The 18153-nt window shown below is 48.0% G+C and overlaps 1 long non-coding RNA gene across 1 annotated transcript in view; it reads left to right on the top strand.

The window, feature by feature from the left end:
• Positions 1-3511: 3511 nt before the first annotated feature.
• Positions 3512-18153, top strand: part of LOC144338669 (uncharacterized) — an 18453-nt gene continuing 3811 nt past the window's right edge. Inside the window, exon 1 of the long non-coding RNA XR_013412948.1 lies at positions 3512-4664. This is a non-coding gene — a long non-coding RNA (uncharacterized LOC144338669). The remainder of the gene's footprint in view (positions 4665-18153) is intronic.

Raw genomic sequence — 18153 nt, 5'->3', positions numbered from 1 at the left:
TGGGTGTAGAATTCAGGTTTGTTCCTCACTATTGGTTGGTTTCTCATTAGATCTGAGCTGACTACCTTGAAATCTCCCCAAGCAGGGGATCCGGGTTTATTGAGGGAAGCTCTACGCTGTGGAGACTGGGAACGGGGGAGGGAGGGCACCAGAGAACACAGCCCAGTCACTGTTTGAGCCCTGCAGCGGGACCAGCATCCAGACCGGCGAGGCAGGGCCATGACTTCAAAGAGAGGCTTCCTGTGCACAGGAGACGTGGAAGCAAGAGTCCACCACCCACGGTGAGAGCCCTGCGTGTTGGTGCTGGTGCCCTGGCTTAGGGGCTGCGGCGCCATTGCTTGTTGTGTGGTGGGCCCAGGTGGCTGAACCTGAGCAACAGTTTGCACCTGCTTTGTCAGAACCAGAGCATCCTTGGGTTCTTCCAACATCTTATTGGGATTTAGACATGTGTGTCTTTTAATTTCAGGAGGCACAAATGATTAAATCTCTCTCTTTTTTTTAACCTCTGCAGAATCCTGAGATGTGAACCCAGCCAGTACCCGTGTGACTCCTCTGAACTGAAAACAAATTCTGCTTTGTGTCAGTCTGTTTTAGGTAGTCCCCAGAGCTGTCTTGCTGCAAAAGTCTATGCGTCTCCTGCCGACAGAAGTGGCTTGAAAACAGGTAAGTGTCTTAGGTTCTGATGCTGAGATCTCATGAGAGAGTTGACAGTTGAACTGACCTAGCTCCAGGGGAGAAGGGAAAAAACAGCAGGGCTATTCCTTCTTGAAACACAAAGGCCTAAATGCAGACCGGTAAATCTCGGAGGGCTTCAGAGGGGTTCGGGTTTCAAAGGGGTTCAAGGTGTTGCCCTTTGGCTGATGTTTCCTAGGGTTCTGACGGTATTTTCCCCATTTCTGTATGTCAGCTGCCTTCCTCCACTCCCACACACCCATCCTCTAGCAACATTTTCAGTTCCGCTTTATGAATTTGGAAAGCAGAACACCAGAGAAGTTAGGGAACTAGCCCACGGTGGCACAGGCAGTAAGAGGTAGAACAAGCATCCGAACCAGCACCCGAACCTAGGCAGGCTGGGATCAGAGCTGGCCCCCTTCAGCAGTTCACCTCTGTGAAGGCTGTGGGTGAAGTGCCTAGAGCCGGGCTTTGGTGCTCATTTCATAGCTGGTAGCACCAGGTCTTGGTGAGATCCATTGCTGAATCCTCCACACAGTGCCGTGGGCCAGGTACAATCATCCCCACCTTGCGGAGAGTTTGTGCAGGTCCTAAGGTGGTGGCCAGAGATGCATGCATTTGTCTGACTCCCCAGCCACTCAGATGCTCTCTGCGGACCTTCTCAGTCAGCCCAGTAAGCACGCCAGGTCCGTGCTGCCAGTGACAGTCATCATTTCAGCAATCATCAGGGTTTCCATTTTCTCACCTTGCCTCTCTCCCTTCTGGGCTACGTCGACTGTCGTGGTGGGGAGGTGAGGAGGAGTTGCAGAGGTAGCCCTGCTCCGGGGGATTGAGCGATTCATCAGGGAGAGAGAGCTGACCCCATCTTAGTCTGTGTCCTTCCGCTATATCATGAAATACAACGGGCTGGGTGCTCTGGATTGGATATGGTGTGTTTATCCCCACCAAGAGTCAGGTTGAAGTTGAATCCCCAGTGCTGCAGTGTTGGGAGGTGGGTCCTAGTGGGAGGTGTTTGGGTCATGGCAGGGATCCCTCATGAATGATTCCGTGTCCTGTGATGCCATCGTGCTGGGCTGAGTTCTTACTCTCACAGGTATGAATTAGTTCGCAGGAGAGTGGATTGTTCACAAGATTCTGGCCTCCCTGGATTCTCTCTCCCTTCCTTCTTTCCAAGTGATCTCGTTGCACACTCCAGCTCCTCTTCCACTTTCCACCATGAGTTGAAGCAGCCCGAGGCCCTCACCAGATGCAGTTGCCCAAAAATGAATGTTTCAGCCAGCAGAATTGTGAGCCAGATAAACCAATTGTTTCTTTTAATTTAAAAGGTGTATTTATATGAATTGTTTTTAGAGACAGGGTGATGCTCTGTTGCCGACGAGAGTGGAGTGGCACGATCATGGCTCACTACAGCCTTGAACTCAGGTGGGATGCTCCCACCTGAGCCAAGTAGCTCAAGGATGTACTGCCATGCCAGGCTAATCTTTAAATGTTCTGTAGAGATAGCGTCTGGCCGTGTTGCCCAGGCAGATCTGGAACTTCAGGCCTGAAGTGATCCTCCCACCTTGGCCTCTCAGAGTCCTGGGATTAACAGGCACGAGCCACCGTGCCTGGCTTCCAGTTTTCTTTAGAAATGAGCCAGTCTCAGGTATTCTGTTATAGCAAAGCAAAATGAACCAAGACAGCTGGCAATTTGTAATGGAAACAAATTTATTTCTCATGACCCTGGATGCTGGGAAGTCCAAAACGAAGGTACCGGTATCTGGTGAGAGTCTTCTTGGTATTTCCTCACGTGGCAAAAGGTGGAAGGACAAGCCGGGAAGAATGTTACGTCCTCACATAGCAGACGAGGAAAAGACAGAGCAAGCCGACTTCCGCAAGCTCTTTTCATAGCAGCATTCATTCACTCACGAGGGCTCTGCCGTGATGGCCTAAACACCTGCTGTTATTCCACACCTCCCAACACTGTTGCAGTGGGGATTAATTTCACTGTGAGTTTTGGAGGGAACACAAATATTGAAACGCTAGCAGGCACGCATTGTTGTGTCAGAGAACGGGTGTTTGATCCTGTGCGGTCCCAGTCCCAGGAGATGAAAGGAGTGAGAAGGATCTGAGTTGGAAACACCAGACATCAGGGGCTTGCTCAGGGAGCTCACAGATGCACAGTGCCACAGGGTCTCCAGGAACAGGCATGGAAAATGGGTGGGTGGCGGTAACTGAGGCACTCGGCACACCCTCCACATCCTCACTTCCAGGTCTTTGTCCCTGTACCTGCGTATTGGGCGTGGATGGGACTTGGGGGTCATGTCTGAGACACCATACTATCCCAAGTTACAGACTAGGATCTGCAGTCCTGTGATGTCCACAGGTGTCCAGCATGCGACATTTCAGAGTAGAGACCACACCAAAAGCACCAGCAGGCGAGAAAGATTGGGACAGGGAAAGGTGCAAATGCAGTGATCACGTGGGACATCGGAGTAGACCCAGAGAATGTAAGGAAATAGAAAGACTACATTAAAAATTTTCCCACTAGGGACAGTCTAGGCTCCAGTGCCTCGTTGGTGAAGTCTATCCAACATTTACAAAATACATAATACCAGCCCTTCACAGATTCTTTCAGAATGTAGAGGAGGAGGGAACATTTCCCAACTCATCCTCTGAAAATTGTATTACCCTGCAACTAAAGGCAGACAGAGGCTGGGCGTGGTGGCTCACGCATGTAACCCCAAGATGTTGGGAATCCGAGGCGGGCGGACCACCTGAGGTCAGGAGTTTGTGACCAGCCTGGCCAACATGGTGAAACCCCGACTCTACTAAAAATACAAAAATTAGCCGAGTATAGTGGTGGGCACCTGTATTCCCAGCTACTCGGGAGGCAGAGGCAGAGGCAGAGGCAGGAGAATTGCTTGAACCTGGGAGGCACAGGTTGCAGTGAGCCCAGATCGCACCACTGCACTCCAGCTTGGGCAACAGGCGAGATTTCTCTCAAAAGCAATAATAATAATAATAATAATAATAATAATAATAATAATAGCAATGCCAGAGACAGCAGAAGAATACCATAAACCAATATCCATCATGAATATGCATGCGAAAATCCCCAAGAAAATATTAGCAAACCCCAATCCAGCGACACATACAGTAGGTTACACAACATGACCAAGTGACATTTATTCTAGGAATGCATTCAAATTTCAGTTAAGGTAATCCACCCTGTTAATATAATAGAGGACAGGAACTATATCATCATCTTCATAGACAGAAAAATATTTGACAGTATCTGATGAAACCATGTCTGCACAAAGATATGTGCTCAGATGTTCACTGCAGCATTTTGCAGGAAGGCCCCAGAGTGGAAACAAGCCAAATGTCTACCAATCAGTAAAGGGATAAAGAAGTGGTATATCCATACAGCCGAACGTTACTGAACCATGACAAGGAACACGCTACTGATGCACGCTACAGCGTGTTTGTGCCTCCAAGACATGCTAACTGACAAATGTCAGACACAGAAGACCACTTACTGCACAAGTCAGTTTATAGGAAATGCCCAGAGAGGCAGCTCTACAGAGAGAGAAAGGAGCTTACTGGTTGCCTGGGCGGGCCTGGAGGTAAAGTAATGGGGATTGACTGCTGCTAGTGGGTACCAGGGATCTTTCTGGGGTGATGGAAGTATTCTGAAACTGGATGGTGGTGAGGGCTGCAAAACTGTGTACATTTGCTTAATCTCTCCGTATTATTCCCTTTAGGTACGTGAAAGTTTGTGGCAAGCAAATTAAACCTTAGTAAAACCATTTAAAACATGTAGTGCAAACGTGACCGTAAGTCGTGGAGGAAAGGGTATGCAGTCATTTTTTCTACAACAGTAAGCAATATCCCCTTTCTTTTCCTATTCCACGTCCTGCCTACATGTCCTGCCTGGTCGCCTGGCTCCTCCACGTGCACCTGATGCTCCAGCCAGATAGACTGTGCACACCTGGGCAGAGGCAGTGCTGGTGAGTGCACGTCTACGTGTGTGTCTGTGTACGGTGTGCGCACGTTCCTGGTTCCTGCGCAGGCAGCCTGTGGGTGCGTGCACTAGTGACTGTCAATCCTCTGTCTGTGGGCAGGCTCCCATAATCCATGCTACATCCTGAATTCCACTGCCGGTTTTTCTGTTCACCAATCTCAAGGACCTGGCTTCAGTTTCCCTGGTAACCAACCTCAGCCCTTAGCTTCAACCTCTGAGCACAGGAAGACAGCCAGAGTGGGGAGGGGTGGTGTCTCACCCACAGGGCCCCTGCCGGAGCTGAGCACCCCAATGGGATGAGTGGCAGCACGGTTACCAAGACAACAGAACTCTCGACCCCTTTCCACCTGCAAGGCTCTTCTTTCTCCCTCTCCTGGGCCTGCCGAGTATCAGGTCAGAAAGGGAAAGCTGTGGCATAACCACCCTCCTAAGTCCTTGAAATTGCTCTGACGTGGCTGTAGAATAAATATGTGAAAAGATGCTCTTGAAGGCGAGGCAACCCCTACGTTTTTTTCCAATTCATTAACTACAAACAAGGCTATGGAGTCCAAGGTTATATTAAAAAAAACAGGGCAGGTGAAGGGCAGGTGAGCTTATGTCTCTCAACGTCAGCTGTGCATCAAGTCTCTCGTGGAGCATTTGTCCACGAGCGGATGCCGGGCCCAATCCCCAGAGAGTCTGACTTAGCGGGTGTGGAATGTGGCCCCAGCGTGAGTATCATTTTGTAACTCCTCTTATGAAAGCCGAGGTGGCAGCTGCAGAAACGGAACCATCCTCATAGGAAGTAAAGCATATCTGAAACACAAGGTCCCTCGTCAAAGGGAAAGCAGGACGTCTTTGTTCCCTGCTATGCTGGCAGTTTCTAGGGCTAATAGATTTCCCGGGCTAAGGAAAGGTCAAAAACATTCAAAGTAGCTTGAGTGCTTGTTTTACAGCTGACACTGTGCTCGCTTTCCTCTATAGTCCTGAAATCAAAATTTTCATGTTAACATGCTGCATTTGCCAATGAAATATATTGTTGTTTCTGGTGAGGGTCTCCTATGCTCGAGTTATTTTTTTTTTAACTTTCCACACATCCTCTTTATTATTATTATTATTGTTATTATTATGTGTGTGTGTGATAAGAACACTTAGCCAAAGATCTACTCTTTTAGTAAATTTGAAGTATACAGTAGTGTATTTAGCTGTAGGCATTATGCTATATAGTAGATCTCTAAAACTTCTTTATCTTGCCTAACTGAAACTTTGCAACTTTGACCATCAACCCTCCACTCCCTGCCCCAACCAGCCCCTGGCAACCACCATTCTACTCTCTGTTTATATAAGTTTAATTATTTTAGATTCCACATATAAGTGAGGTCGCACAGTATGTGTCTGGCATATTCACTTAGCATAATGTTCTCAAGGTCCATCCACGTTGTCACAAATGTCAGAATTTCCTTCTTTTTAAGGCTGAATAATATTCCATTGTATGTATATACCACATTTTCTTTATTCATCCATCAATGAACACTTAGGTTGTTTTTATATCCTGGTTATTACGAATAGTGCTGCAAAGAACATGGGGGAGTATCTGGACTATAAATACCCAGAGTGAGATTACTAGATCATATGGTAGTTATTTTCAAGGTGAGTAAAACACTGCATAGATACGTTCACGAGACGTTGCACAATCATTCCTTGAATCTGGAGATGGCTCAGATTTGTATTAGCTGATGTGGATGAATCAGCTCCCAGGCTTACTTATTAAGTGTGTTGAGCTGCATTTTCACATTTTATTATAATTAGTGATATCAGATGAATCCTTCTGCTTAAAGGGCCATATAGGACTAGGAAATGTACGATGAAAAATACAATTCAGCAGTCCCTTGTTTCATGTGCACCCGTGGAGACCCACTTCCACAAACTTCTGGTTTTTTTCTTCAGCTATTTCTTCTGAATATTCACCTCTGTGTCTCTAAATGATGGGCTCCTACTGCTGTGTCTCGATTTAGGGATTTGGAGGTTATCTGTTGAGTTCTCAGAGGAAATGAGCATTTCGGTCTCTGAGATACCTTACAGGGCCTGGGTCTGGTCTTTGGCCTTCCCTGTGGGGGCCACCCAAGCCCGGGCCTGGGCCTCCGCTCGGATGCCTGTAGAGAGTCTCTGCCAATAAGAAGCCTTCATGGGAGACTCTTTGCTCATCTGTGGCAATGTGGAGGTCCTGGTTGGCTTTTTCCAGAGCCTTGCAGCAGAGTCACAGGGTGATCCTCAGCCAACCTGGCATTATTCCTAGGTTCTGGGGTTCAGGAACCGAGTGGATGGTGGTGCCAACCCGTGAGACACGGGACACAGTTGGGGGTTCACCCGCTGATTTGTTGGGCTTGTGGGATATCTGAGTGGACATGCTCCTTAAACCATGCCCTGTGGGGGCTCTGGGGCTCAGCTGGGGTTTTCCTGGTGGAGTTCGTGATGCAGGAATCCATCAGCACACAAGCGGAGAAGGACGGAACCAAGTCTGGGTGGCCACGTGGGCACCCAGGGTCACCTACAGAATGAGGAGTGTCCAGGGCAAAGGTCGCAAGCCAGGAAATAACATTTTTGAGATGCTCGAAGTAAAAGGACCAACGAGGAGACTCAGAAGTAATGGCCTCGGGGTAGGAGGAAAGCCAGGGGTGGCTTCACAGAATCTGAGAAGCAGAGTGTATTGGAAAAAGGAACGTGAACTGTGGCCAGGACAGCACTGGGTGCTTTGATTTAGCATTGCAGAACTAGTTGGAGATTTCAGCTGGGGAACGTTGCGTGGCTGTGGGGCTCACTGAGGAGGAAGCAGGAAGAGGTAACCAGTAACTCTGCTGCTGTGGTCGACGGGTTCAAGAAGCTTGGCTTGAAAAGATTCAGTGACCCGGGCTAGGAGAAGCAGAGGGCTGAGGACTTGCCAGGGTGTGCTATCTTCTCCTTCCCAAACACTTGAGAGGAAAATCGTGAGGTGCAGGTGCCAGAAATCCGTGACAAGAGTCTCGAGGCCCGGTAACAGATGGCCCAGGCAGACAGAGGTATATGAGCCTCGTGGTGTTTCTCTGAAGTTGAGGATAGAGGAGCAGCGGTTTCAAAGCAGCGGTGGGGTTGCAGGAAGGCTTCCACCACCACTCTCCTTCCTCCTCTTTCTTACCGCCATGACCCATGGTGGTATGGCCCGTGAGATACCTCATCTTCCATGAAAACGGCCTAAATGGATGGTGTCCACAGAGATTGTAAGAGTACTTAAGTCGGTAGAGTGTGCAATCGGGCGGGCAGGCGTTGGGAATATGTGGAAGGTGGCATCAGAGGGAGGAGGAGTCCCGCTGGGGGAACACAGAGCAGTCTTGCGATGAGAGTGGTGGACCTATGGGGCTTGGAGTTGGGGTGATGGAAGGGGCTGGGTACATGGGGGCACTTGGTCTGGAGATTCACACCAAATGCCTGGTGTGAGGAGGTTTCTTTGCTTGGGACCATAGAAGCATGAGGAGCCATCAGAAGCCAGAAGACGTTGTTTGTGTCTGTGGCCCTGGCTAGGATGGATTTCCAGCCTCTGTAAACCTAAGCCCTATCGTGAGAGTGGCTTCAAAGTGTTACGCCTCGTGGTGAGGAGGCTGTGCTTTTGGGCCCTTCCAGGGAGGATCAGAGAGGCTTAGCCACAGGGTGACACAAAAGAACTCCCCTGGGAGTTCTCCATGGGAACTGCGAGGGGCCCCGTGTTCCGGGATTTTTTGCAAACGCAAGGAGAGCCCCGAGTCTGGAGGTTTAGGTATCTCGCAGCGAGCTACCTGTACCAGGCCGCCATAAATAATGGTGGGGTATGTTCCCCAGTGAAGGAGCAGTGTGCAATCCAAGAAAGATTCCAGCCATCGCTACCTGGCCACAGCCTAGGTGCCATCGAGAACTGAAGATCTTTGTCAAGGACACCCGTCATTGCTCCCTAAACTCTCTTTGGGTGGTGGGGGGGTCTCCGGGTGTCTACCTGGGTGGTACCCCCTATAAGAAAAGGGGACCACATGGGGCGTGAATGTGACAAGAGGAGAAGCAAGCCCTTCCTCCAAATTGACCCCTTTAGAGATCCCAGGATGAGACACAAGGGCCCTGGGAGCCTCTCTGGGTCTGGCTCCTGGTGTGCATTTGCCAGACTCTTCGGCCTCAGAGCGCTGCTGGGGCGTGAAGAAGAAGTGCTGTAGAACTCACGATTTTCTTAGCGTCAAGAGCCCAATCAGGATCTGGAAGTGGTGGCGTGGCCTCGGAGTTCCAGGTACTTGAGAGGCTGAGGTGGGAGGATGGCTTGAGCCGAGGAGTTCAAGGCTGTAGTGATCTATGTTTGCACCACTGCACTCCAGCCTGGGTGACAGAGCAAGACCTTATCTCAAAAAAACAAAAAGAACCGAATCAGGCAATGCGTATATAAATGTTTTGTAAATATTACAGCTCCATGTGAAGTAAGAGTGTTATTACTGATTTTGTTTTTGCTGCCTAACTGTGGTGGCTGCTTCTATTAGTAACCGAGTTCTGTTATTAAATGAAAACACTCAAAGGGGCCCAAGACAGCTGACTCACCCCGGGGTGGAGAAGCGAGACCTGCCGAAAGGGCCGTGCCAGTGCACGAGGGTGCGTGGCGTCTGTGAAAACTCAGGAGGTTCCGCCTTGGAGAATGAGTTTCTGCCAGGATACAACGATAGGAGACAATTCTTGGTCTGTCAGGAGCCACTGAAATTCTCCCCTGTACCTGTCAACTCTTGGGAGGAAACTGGCATCATGTACATTTGAAAGAAATAAGAAGGAAAAAAGCCCTCCTTCTTTTAATAAGAAATTTTGGCTTGCTACATCTCCTCCAGACGTCATTCTCTGGCTGTAGAAACATTTTTTCACTCCACCCTCCAGGGCTCAGGCCCTGGGAAGTGGGGTGTATCTTAATAAAGAACACTGGAGCCCGGCATGGCTGGGGATGTCAGTGATGGCCCCCAAGGAGGTCCTGCTCACCTCGGTGACACTCATTGGCTGTTCCACTGTATGTGTCTGTCTGGTTTTCTCCTCTTTCTGTACTCTGGGGAGGGTCTGTTTATGGGGAGTTAATATCATCCCAGATGATTAAAGAAGAGGTGGCAGCCATGCACACTGGTGCACACCTGTAATCCCAATCATTTGGGAGGCTGAGGCTGGAGGATGCTTGAGCCCAGCAGTTTGAGACCAGCCTGGGCAACATAATGAGACCTCATCTCTACAAAGAATAAACACATTAGCCGGCTATGGTCGTGCAAGGTTGTACTCGCAGCTACTGGGGTGGTTGAGGTGGGAGGATCTCTTGAGCCCAGGAGTTTGAAGCTTCAGTGAGCTACTGTCGTGCTACTATACTCCATCCTAGGTGACAGAAAAGAAGACAAAGAAAAGAGAAAGAAAAGAAGGGGGGGGGGGAAACCCTTCTTTTTATAAGAATCTTTGGCTTACTGCTTTTCCTCTAGGCGTCCTTTCCTGGCTCTGGAGAGTTTTTGACTCCAAGCTCCATGGCCCAGGCCCTGGGAAATGGGAGGGAGTCTGCTTATGAGGGGTTAAAATTGTCCTGGGTTACAGTATGGAAGACAAGTACGTCCCATTCCCTTGCTACTGTGGACTGATAAGACGGTGTGCAGAGGAGGAGTCGGAGGGAATGGTATGCAGAGAGCACGAACTCACTCAAGTCCCTCACACCCCACAAGCACATTGGCTGATTTATTCTCTCTGACTGATGTGACGTTTATCTTGCTTGTCCACCCTCTGGACTGGATAGTAAGGGGAAACAAACCCACTGGATTTTCATCTAATCTGGTGTCATCTGATGCTGTCATGTCACCGGTCCATTTGTATAAATGCTCAATCTGTTTTGGTGAAAAATGATCAGTCTCTTGGATTGCCACCCCACCTCCCTACTCCTGTCCAAGATGGGGAAGGGGCATATATGGCTTTTGAGTCTCCATGGTGATGTGGGAAGGGGCCTTTGACACTGGATGTTGACTGCAGTGTCTTCGGTCGTTTTTGAGGGAGGGCTCACTCTTGTCCCCAAGTCCTGCTGGCGATGCTGCCCTGCTCATCCATGTGTGAGGCTGGTGTAGCTTGCATTTATTGTCTCTCTCATCTTGATCAGGACCTTGTGCTCCTTGGCTGACTTGACCTCAGCCCACCTGTGCTGGCATCTGCAGACCCTTTTGAGTCTGGGCCTCATCCTCTCCCTGACCCCTGGCCAGTGCTGTCCACTCCACAGCCTCAGCTGCAGGGTCTCCTAGCTCCTATCTGGCTTATGCTTGCTTCATGGTAGCACCGCCGGGTTTTGAATCAGCCAGTTCCACATTCCCCTGTCAGAGAATGTCGAGCGCTGAGGTCTCCCAAAACAGCAGGAACCCAGATCAGCTCTACAAAGTGAAATTCCTGAACTCCAGACATCCCTCTGCCTGAAGAGGCTACTGGGCCATTCTGCAAAATGAGCCCCAAATTTGCATGAGGTAAAACCCTCTTTTACTCGAAGCTTCACTCCACTCCCTTGTCACACCTTCCTCCTCTGAGATGTCTGTCACTGCCTCTGGGGACCTCCTACCGCCCCTGTGACCAGAACAGGACACGTTCTTTGGCTTGTCTTTCATGTTCACCTCAGGCTTGCCCTATTATATCCAGGTCAAGAAGGTCACACAGTTGGGAATTTGTCCTTTTTCAGAACAACAGTAGAATGTGTTTCCAAGGGCCTGAGCCACGGAGCTTGGATTCAAAAAATGTGTCCAGAGCCAGGAAAGGACACCTAGGGAAAAAGCAGTAAGCCAAAGGTTTACTGCTTCTTTCTTATAAGAAGAAGGGGAGATTTTTCCCTCGTTTCTCTTTTTTCTTTTTTTTTTTTCCGAGACACCATCTCGCTCTGTCACCAAGGCTGGACTATAGTGGCACGATCATAGCTCACTGCAGCCTCAAAATCCTAGTTTCAAGAGATCCTTCCACCTCAGCCACCCCAAAATACAGATTAGGGACAAAGGCCCTATTGATGGGAGTTGAGGAGGCCGTGGCCTCTGAACTCCAGGCGGTTTTTGTTGAAGGGCAGCACATGCTGTGCCAGCAGCTGCTGAAGGACATGTGGGGAGAGGGTGGGTTTTTCCTCCTTTGCTTGTAGAGTGCTCCAACGTAGAGGGGGCAGTTGATGACTTCGAAGAGAGGAGGGATCACTGCAGGAGCAAAGCCCCTGAGAAGGTGGGAGGTATGGCATCCTGAGCTGAGGTGAGGGCTGGCTTGTTAGGAACACTGTATGCTCAGGGGCGGCAGAGAATGCCAGGGCAGGCACGGGTAGAGCGGGCTTGGGAAGCTCTAAGAGTTGCCAGTGGGTTGCTTCTGTCTTCTCAGTGAATCCTTAGGATAAGCCACTGAAATGGAAGAGGGTTCCTAGCATACTTGGGGAGTATGTTAGCATTAGAGGGAGGATGACAGTGAAAGTGAGAAGCAATCTCTCTTGGTCATGGAGAAAGGTACAGGAATTCGTAAGGCGTTAAGGTTTTTCTCATCAGTGCTCAGCTCCTGTGAGGCAGGGCGCCCATCCTTTACTGCACATCATGGAGGGGCGCAGTCTCTCCTGAGGACAAGGGCATGAAGGTGGGCAGGAGGAGACCCCTGAGGACGGATAGGTTCTGGCAGTGGCCTGGTCAGCCCCTGGGGTCGCTGAGATGGCTAGGGAGGATCGGTGGAGTAAGGGCTGCGGGGAGGACAGGGGGTGTGTCACGTGGGAAGCGTTTTCAAATGTTGGCTGGGTGGGAGGAGAATGGGCCTGGGACTGTCACACGTCTCGAACGCGGGGCGGCTGCGCAGTCGCGTCCCTCAGCCGTCAGCTCCCAACCGCAGCGAAGGAAGCCTGCGGCTAAACCCGAGGAGACTGGAGCCGACCTCCCCCGGTTCCGACGCGGAGGCGCAGAGCTCGTCAATCCTAGGCCAGCCCCGCCCTCCGCACTGCGTTTTTCTGGCGGCCCAGGAACTTTCTGCGCGGTTGCTATGGTTCCGAGGGCGAGACTAGTGGGGTGGTGTTTGTCGCCGCTGGAAGTTACTGGGCAGTTGCTATGGTTGCGAGGGCGGGTGTCGGGGAGGCTTTTGTGCAGGGTTGAGTCCCTTTTCCTTGTTCGCCGGAGCCATTGCGGCCCGTTCCAGTACCCTCTCTGGTCGTCCGTCTCCTCCTGCTTTTCCGCCCACGTGGAGCTCTCCCGGGTTGGTGCCGAAAAGCAGCGAAGATGATGAAATTTCCTCTCCGGTTGGCGGCGTTCGGTTTCTTTGGCCGGCAGGTGGCAGTGTTGCACTGTGGAGTGGCTGTGCTCGCCTTCCGCCCCGCCCTTCGCGAGCGAAAAAACGCTGCGCAGCTTTTTCCGAGGGAAGAGGTCTTTTTTGTTTTTTTTTTTCCGGTTCCCTGGCGTCTGAACCCACTGGTCCTGGAGCCTGAGTTGCTACCTTCTGGGGGGGTCCCTCGCTGAAACTCAGTACTGGTGAACAAAGCCCTTTTGCTTTTCAAATCGGCCTGTCTCCCGCGGGCCTGCCCGCGTCCCTTAGCAACCTTTATTCTGCTGCTCTGAATGGTCTCGTCATTCTTTCCCCCACGTCGTTCTGGAAAACGTGGACTTTCATCAATGTATTCTTTCATTAGGGAGGGTGTTCAGCCTTGCTGGAGAACATGCGAGGCGAGATAACGCAGAATAAAGAGAACAAATCTTAGCCACCGTCCTATCACTGAGCGGTGGCCATTCATTATGCTTTGTGAAATTTCCTTAGAGGGTTTTTCATCCATAAAGGTACATTTTCCACATACTGACATTCCTACTTACGTCACGACTTCAACATCCTTATTTTATAACTCGGTTTCACATTTTTGAAAAATGGTTTTTGTGATTTTCGTCTTTTTGATTGAAATAATGCAAACGTTTTCTGGAATGTTCAGTTTTCCTGTGAAACTGCAGTGCCCAATTCATTAACTCGTGATCCAAAGACTGCTGTCACCGTGTTCTCTTATGAGGGCAGGAGCTGTGGTCTGTGTGTGTTCCAGTCTTTTGTCCTCAGTACTTGCAAGGGCACTTAGAAATTACTGGGTGCCTAATAAACATTGTGAAATAAAATAATATTTATATTTCCCGTCATTTTTCTTCATACATGTAGAAACAATCTTTTCATAGCAGTAGAGGAGAGATAAAATATAGTGAAGAAAACTATCCACAGTTCCATCAACATGCCATCATCACTAATCATATTTTTTTATTTCCTTAGCGGCTTTTCATCTATAAAGGTACATTTTAAACATACTGAGATTGATGTTTGCATCATTTCTTTCAAAACAGTTTAAACTATTCTATTTAGAATTAAGGTGTCCCACAAATTATTTCAAAAATACTTGAAAATTTTTTATTCATGTCTTTTGCTAATACAATGTGTACTATAGAAGAAGAACAAAAAAAAATTAACAATTAAGCTGGACAACAGAAATAACCCTGACCCCCTATTTCAAAGGTTAATATCAGAACGTGATCATTATAAGGACAGGAACTATATTTGTTTTGCTTTGTTTTTGCTCACCAATTTATTTTCAGCACATTACCAGAACAGGTCTAGCTTTGTCTTGTCAATATAGACATTTGTTGAATACAAATACAAGTCCCTAGTTTCTTTTTTTTTTTTAGTTTTTTTATTATTATTATACTTTAAGTTCTAGGGTACATGTGCACAACGTGCAGGTTTGTTACATATGTATACATGTGCCATGTTGGTGTGCTGCACCCATTAACTCATCATTTACATTAGGTATATCTCCTAATGCTATCCCTCCCCCCTCCTCCCACCCCATGACAGGCCCCAGTGTGTGATGTTCCCCTTCCTGTGTCCAGGTGTTCTCATTGTTCAGTTCTCACCTATGAATGTGAACATGTGGTGTTTGGTTTTCTGTCCTTGCGATAGTTTGCTGAGAATGATGGTTTCCAGCTTCATCCGTGTCCCTACAAAGGACATGAACTCATGCTTTTTTTATGGCTGCATAGTATTCCATGGTGTATATGTGCCATATTTTCTTAATCCAGTCTATCATTGGTGGGTTGGTTCCAAGTCTTTGCTATTGTGAATAGTGTCACAATAAACATACGTGTGTATGTGTCTTTATAGCAGCATGATTTATAATCCTTTGGGTATATACTCAGTATTGGGATGGCTGGGTCAAATGGTATTTCTAGTTCTAGATCCTTGAGGAATCACCACACTATCTTCTACAGCGGTTGAACTAGTTTACAGTCCCACCAACAGTGTAAAAGTGTTCCTATTTCTCCACATCCTCTCCAGCACCTGTTGTTTCCTTTTTAATGATCGCCATTCTAACCGGCATGAGATGGTGTCTCATTGTGGTTTTGATTTGCACTTCTCTGATGGCCAGTGATGATGAGCATTTTTGCATGTGTCTGTTGACAAGTGCCTAATTTCTTCCAGGTGATTTAAAAAAAAAAAAATAGGCCAGGAGTTGTGGCTCAGGCCTGTAATCCCAGCGCTTTGGGAGGCCAAGGCAGGAGGATTGCTTGATCCCAGGAGTTGGAGGCCAGCCTGGGCAACATAGTGCAACCCTGTCTCCACAAAACAAAACGATAAAATTGGCAGGCTGTGGTGGCGTGTACCTATAGTCCTAGCTTTTGGGAGCCACAGGGGGCTGAAGTGGGAGGGTCGTTTAAGCCCAGGAGGTCAAGGCTGCAGTGAGCCTTGATTGCACCACTGAACTCCAACCTGGGCGACAGAACAGAGACCCTGTCTCAAAAAAAAAAAAAAAAAAAAGTATCGTTTCATAATATTTAGATCCTACTCTTTGAACAATTTCCTACATGGTTTATTTTTTCTTTCCATTTTGCATTATTTCTGTGAGCAGTGACTGCCATGATTTTTAAAAAATGTTTTGCTGGCTCTTTTACACACTTCCCCAGTGTGTCTTTTATTCTTATACTGGGGACAGGAAAGCATTCTGCAAGCCAGTGTGTAATCTAGAGTCTGATAGACCAGGGACAACAGACTCCACCTCTGTGTGCCTGTTTCCACAAGAGTAGATTAAGGGTGGTAACAGCATTTGCTTCAGGGGGTGATGTTCATCATAAATAGCCCAACAGGTTCTTGGCTTGGGTCCTGGCAGTTGTAGATGTCATACTACTGTTGTTATCTCTAATATTTTCTATTACATATGTAGTAAGTTTTTTTTTTTTTTTTTTTTTTTTTTTTTTTTTTTTTTTTTTTTTTGAGACAGAGTCTCCCTCTGTCGCTCAGGCTGGGGTGCAGTGGCACGATCTCGGCTCACTGCAACCTCTGCCTCCCAGGTTCAAGCGATTCTCATGCCTTACCCTCCCGAGTAGCTGGGATTACAGGTGTGTGCTACCACGCGTGGCTGATTTTTGTCTTTTTAGTAGAGACAGGGTTTTGCAATGTTGGCCAGGCTTGTCTCGAACTCCTGGCGTCAAATGATCCACCTGCCTCAACCTCCCAAAGTGTTGGGATTATAGGCATGAACCACAGCGCCCAACTGGATTTTTAAGCCAGATTTTTTTTTAGAGTGCATGTAGTAAAATCTAGTCTTGAAATTTAGTTATAGCTGCTATGCGTTCTTTCATTTCCCATTTTTGCCTTCTGGTAGAAAATGCACTCTAGTAATCACTAGGGAAATTCATGCAAGGAAATGTGTAGGAGGAAAGCATATTGATACATTCCTCAAAGACATTCCCTCCATAAAATGTAAAGAATATTTTTGTACATATCTATTTTTCACTATCTCTGATTTTTATTTATGGAGTTTCACTCTTGTCACCCAGGCTGGAGTGCAATGGCGCAATCTCGGCTCACTGCAACCTCCGCCTCCTGGGTTCAAGCAGTTCTCCTCCGCAGCCTCCCGAGTACCTGGGATTACAGGTGCCCACCACCACGCCCAGCTAATTTTTGTATTTTTAGTAGAGACAGGGTTTTACCATGTTGGCCAGGCTGGTCTTGAACTCCTGACCTCAGGTGATCCACCCGCCTCGGCCTCCCTAAGTGCTGGGATTACAGACGTGAGCCACTGCACCTGGTCACCCTGAGCTCCTTGACCTGTATCATTTAGCACACCTTTTGGTAGGACCAGGAGATCCCTGAGCCTGGTTTGACAAGGCCACCATAAATGAGGATTTAGGTAATGCTCCTAGAAATAACACCTGCTCAGGATATGTAAAAGTCCCAGAAATAGGATAGTGTCTTTTAAAGGCTATCCCTGAAGTTTACCCCCTTACAATTACTAGAGAAGAACCCAATCCTGTTGACAAAGGCAGGATGAACCTGTCTCTAACTATAGAGACCAATTAGATACTACCATCAGGAATGCTAGAGGTTGGGCATTAATGCTGATACCGCCAGGGAGTTCTCCACCTTTTTTGTTAATGGCCCTAAGCCTGAAATATCAGCTGCTGTTCAGAAGCAGAAAATAGGTGGGCAGGTCATACCCATCCATGAGTTACAACACTCAGCTCAGTATTTTGAAGAAAGTATGATAAATGAGGAGAAAACTGCACGCAGTCTTATGGTCCTCAACTTCACCTGAGGGAAACACAAGGGCCTCTACAAATACAACACAGCTAGACAAGCATGTGTGCCAATGCTGTGGTTTAAAATTTCGGTATTCTATGGAAACAACAGGGTTTCATACCTGCTGCTGGTACTGGTATTAAGTGTGGTGAGCAAGATTGAGCTTTACTAGAAACCTTGCTCCAGGAATTGGCTGTAAGTGTAGTCAAAGCTCCTACTAGGAAATAAACCTGTGAAACAAAAGGAAAGTCCTTGGCTGGTATGCTAAACAATTTGTTCTCATTCAAATTCAGCAAACTAGTGATGGTCTGGTTCCTCCAGACCACTTATTTGTTTATTTATTTATAATTTAAGTTCTGGGTTACATGTGCAGAATGTGCAGTTTTATTACATAGGTATACACGTGCCATGGTGGTTTGCTGCACCCACCAACCCATCACCTACATTAGGTATTTCTCCTAATGCTCTCCCTCCCCCAGCCCCCTGCCCCCCGACAGGCCCCGGTGCGTGATGTTCCCCACCCTGTGTCCATGTGTTCTCATTGTTCAACTCCCACTTATGAGTGAGAATATGCGGTGTTTGGTTTCCTGATCTTGTGATAGTTTGCTGAGAATGATGGTTTTCAGCTTCATCCATGTCCCTGCAAAGGACAGGAACTCATCCTTTTTTATGGCTGCATAGTATTCCATATGTGCCACATTTTCTTTATCCAGTCTATCATTGATGGGCATTTGGGTAGGTTCCAAGTCTTTGCTATTGTGAATAGTGCCGCAATAAACATATGTGTGCATGTGTCTTTATCATAGAATGATTTATAATCCTTTGGGTATATGCCCGGTAATGGGATTACTGGGTCATATGGTATTTCTAGTTCTAGATCCTTGAGGAATCGCCACACTGTCTTCCACAATGGTTGAACTAGT

The sequence above is a fragment of the Macaca mulatta genome, chromosome X (genome assembly GCF_049350105.2).
Source record: "Macaca mulatta isolate MMU2019108-1 chromosome X, T2T-MMU8v2.0, whole genome shotgun sequence".
Classification (NCBI taxonomy): domain Eukaryota; kingdom Metazoa; phylum Chordata; class Mammalia; order Primates; family Cercopithecidae; genus Macaca; species Macaca mulatta.
The sequence above is the reverse complement of the archived record's forward strand: the minus strand, read 5'-3'. Positions and strand labels throughout refer to the sequence as shown.